Source organism: Alexandromys fortis, unplaced genomic scaffold (genome assembly GCF_014885135.2).
Source record: "Alexandromys fortis isolate MF-2015 unplaced genomic scaffold, M_Fortis_MF-2015_v1.1 scaffold_91, whole genome shotgun sequence".
NCBI classification, from domain to species: domain Eukaryota; kingdom Metazoa; phylum Chordata; class Mammalia; order Rodentia; family Cricetidae; genus Alexandromys; species Alexandromys fortis.
Genome location: NW_026067968.1, coordinates 3,101,911 through 3,105,964, shown reverse-complemented (window position 1 = coordinate 3,105,964; position 4,054 = coordinate 3,101,911). Strand labels below are relative to the sequence as shown.

General features: G+C 50.1%; 1 protein-coding gene across 1 annotated transcript in view; it reads left to right on the top strand.

Annotated features, from left to right (window-relative positions):
• Positions 1 to 294: 294 nt before the first annotated feature.
• The window catches only part of Setd3 (SET domain containing 3, actin N3(tau)-histidine methyltransferase), a 71,504-nt gene continuing 67,744 nt past the window's right edge, over positions 295 to 4,054 (top strand). The window contains exon 1 of the mRNA XM_050154717.1: positions 295 to 459. The gene's annotated coding sequence lies outside the window, so the exon portion shown is untranslated. The remainder of the gene's footprint in view (positions 460 to 4,054) is intronic.

Here is a 4,054-nt window from a genome sequence, read left to right as displayed (position 1 = left end):
CCCGCCCTCATGGAGAGAGGGAGTTCGGGAGCAACCGAACCTGTTAACGGAACTTGGGCCTAAAGGCGGAGCCTGGGCGCCGGTCGCTCAATCACAGTGCCATCATGGGCGAAATCTAACCAATTGCGTTCTTGAATCTGGCTCCGCCCCCGTCACTGCTGCCCAATGGCTGAGTAGTACCCGGGCAGCAGGGCAGCTAGGCGGCAGGGCGGGGCTGCGCCGAGGCGTGTGTGGTGCGGGCCAATGAGGAGCGGCGGTGGCGGCCTGTGGGCGGGACCGAGGGACGGGGCGGAGCCGGGTAGGGCCTGGGCGGCGGGGCTGTCTCTGGCCGCCGTCCCGCCCCTCCCGTCCGGCCGCCGCCGCCGCCACCGCCGCCGCCGCCTGGGGGGTTGGTTGAGGCGGACGGTGGGGTCCCGGCCGGAGTGTGGCGCCGCCGCTGCGCACAGGCGAAGCGGGCAGGTGAGTGCGGGCGACAGACTCCCGCGTGCGGCCCGCGAGCTGAGGGGACAGGGTTCTGCCGCTTCCGAAGCCGGGCGGGCGGGCGGGCGGGCGGGCGCCGAGGTCCGGCAGACCGCTGCGGCCGAGCTCTCTGGGCCCGGGCGGCTGCGGTCGCCGAGGCCAGACAGGCCTGTTCCCTGAGGGGACTCGTGCGCGCCCGCCGCTCCCCTCCGCTGCCGGGACGTGGGCAGGCGGCAGGTGCAGGGCGCGGCCTGGGCGCCGCCCTCGGGTGCGGCCGGGGCCCGGAACGCGCGCGGGGCGCTGGGACTGCGTGCGGCGGCTGCAGCCTTGGTTTTCCTTCCTCCGGTGGCGGCGGGCGCACGCGGCGTGGGGCCGAGGCGCCTCTCACTGCAGCCCTCTGTTGCCCACCGGGAGCCCGGCCCCCGCGCCTTGTCCTCCACTGCCCGCTTGCAAAGGCAGGCGTAGAAAATAGGTCATGTTTCTTCCCACGCGCCCCTGGCCGAGGTCCACACGCGACGAGCGCACTGCGAGGGAGAAGCATTCAGTGCTCTCGGAGTTTGCCATTCCGGTTTCCAACTCTTCCTTCTTGCGGCTCCAGCCTGGGGATGCGACTCTGCCTCTTCTCCCTGGTTGCCACTCTTGGAGAAGGAGCTGATTAGTGACGTGCGCCACAGGCTGCGGGGGCGGGGGGCCCATCACCCCCCCCCCCCCGCCCGCCCGCCCGTCGAGTCAGGAGAGGACGTTGGAGCGTTTCACAATGACTTGGGGCATGCTGTATTCCATTTCTAAACGAGCGTGGTGGTGTTTCCAAAAGCAAAACCACTCGAACAGGATGTTGACAGTAATTTTGCCTTGCAGACCCTCAGAAGAGTTAGTTGACTCTTGAGTGTTGGATCCGTTGTAGCTGAATTGCAGCCAGGGAGGCTGAGGCAGGGGAGCATGAGTTCCAGGCCTACCAGAGCTACATAGGGAGATCCTTTGGAAAACTCAAAAACCAAAACCCAGAATTGGACACTGCAAAGTGTGGATTTCCATATGTAAAATGATACTGTCTCCATTTTTCCTTTCAATAGCAATGCTGAGGATATATTAGAGATGAGCTTTCAACAGTGACAGTCAGTTCTAAGTGCGTGAACCTTAAGAATACAACAGTATAAACGGACATTTCCTCTCTGAGTAAGTCTGGCCAGACTCATTGGAGGCATTTACCACAGTGTGTATCTGGGCTACCACCTGTAGAGGCCCACATTTTAGATTGGATTCTGGGGTGCTGTGATTGATATTTTGGTGAAATTCCAGTCATTTGTGAATGAGTTTTTCTTTGTCGTAAGCCAGAAACAGTTTGCAAAGCCAAATTCTGAGAAAGCTACAGAAAAGCCTTTCTGGGACTCCAAGTAACCTTGGTCCTTATCCTTTATCTCTTCTCTTTGTACTCCTTTCTCTTGCTTGAGATCTTCCTACTATTTGGATCTGGAACTCTAGTCCAGTTGGAAGTGATTGCTGCCCCCCACCCCAATCACTGTATGAACACCTCAGTAGAGTGATTCTGGACTTGGAGATTTAGAAGTTTGTGCTAATGTGGGCGCCAGCAGTGAGTATCTGGTCCTTTTCTGTATGTTAGCGTCCAGTGAGAGTCTCACTAAGAAAGATATGCTGTTAGCTGGGCCTTGTGGCATAGCTAATAGTAGCCCCAGCTACGAAGGGGCGCAAGGCAGGAGGATCTTAGGTTCAAAGCCAGTCTGGACTCAGTGAGACCTTGTTTGGCTGGAGAGATAGCTCAGTCATAGAGTGCCTACTGTGTGAGAAGACTTGGCTTTCATCTTCAGTGCTACACACATTTAAAAAAAATGTTATTGACCCTCTTTTCTATGTAATACATATTTAGACCAAATTAAAGATGATTAAACAATTTCTTTAGGAGCCACCTGGTAATGAGACAATGAAAAGGTTCTGCAGGCCAACCACTACAAAACTGTTTTTGTGTTTAGCTCTGTGATGAACAGTCAGCAACCTCCTGAAATCTTGATCACACTCAAAAGAATGGCAAAGATGATAGTGCTTAGCAAAATAGCAACAGAAACAGGGGAGGTTTGCTTGTAGGAAAACCTAATAGGATTCCCAGTGTCCCCAGAGGTTTGCCTCCATCCCAGCTGCTCCAACACCTTATATACAATGGGGTAGTGTTTCCTCTTAGTTTGAGTTGCTTGTGCATTACTTCCAATGACAATTACAATGTCCCTTGAATGCCAAGTAGCTACTACTCAGTTCAGTGAGTAGTCACCACAAAAGATTTGTACATGTTCAGCAAGGGTCATCTTTCCTCCCTTTGCATATTTCCATCTTTAGTTGAATTTGCAATGGATTTGCAATGGAACATGAGCTAAGGGAGAATAGCTAAATGATGTATGGAATTTTGGTAAAAATGTGAGTGAAACGTCCTATGGCTTCTGCAAGCTGTATGAGGCGTTTCAGGTTTCTGAACGTGTTACAAAGTCTGGCTCACTTTGACTCATGGAAGTGGTTGCTTGAAATGTAATTGTGTCTTTGTTGTGTGTAGTTTGATGGAAGGCTCTTCTTTAGAAAGTGGTTGCCTGATCTTGGCTACGGAGCATGATGATTCTCCGGGAACAGTTTTTTAGTGTGTTTCTTCCTCTTGGGCCAAAGTCCTGGGAATGGAGGCAAGCTGTGTTGCTCTAAAGAAGCAGAGTAGTCATTTATTACAATTAGATTACTCCAGTGTAACAGTGACTGTATTATTCTCATGTTCTATAGAGTTGCTCTGGTCAGTTATTTGCTTTCTCTATTAGCTTACAATTTTCACTATTCTATTTGGACTCTGTTAGTGAAGGATGTTTGGAATTGCTGTGTGTCTTTTCCTTCTACAGTGAAACCAGTTCATACTGGTTTGTATTTAGCCTCTTGAGATTATTAATTATAGTGAAGGTCTCTTGCTTTTCAGATTTTCTAGTTTGCACTTTTTTTGTCTTATTTGGCAAACTTTATTTCTCTACATTAGTTCCATTTTTATTCTAAAAATTGGAGTTGTTAATTATTTTGAATGAAAACGTCATTAATTCTGCAGTAATTTCTCTCCTGGTTAAACCCTTCTACCAACTTTTTGATTCTTAAAATTTATTTTTAAGCTTGCCATGGGAGCCAGCACTTGGGAGGCAGAGGCAGGTAGATATCTGTGAGTTTGAGGCCAGCATGGCCTACAGAGCGAGTTCCAGTACAGCCAGGACTGTTACAGAGAAACCCTGTCTAAAAAAACAAAACCCAAACCAAAAAAACTTACTGGTTTTGTGTGTTCATGTGGGCACGTGCCAGAATGTGTTATGTATGTATATCATGCCTGCACCATGGATGTCAGAAAAGGATTACCTAGAATTAGATTTACCACGAGGCTTTGAGCTGCTAGATGTGTATGTCAGAGACCAAATGTAGCTCCTTTGAAAGAGCATAAAGTGCTCTTAAATAAGTAGCCATCTTTCCGGCCCCCCATTGATACATTTAATATGTTTATCTTTTAGAAGGAAGTTGAGACTTTAAAAAACATTAAGTATATTAATAGCTTTATGAAAAAGAATCTTCAATT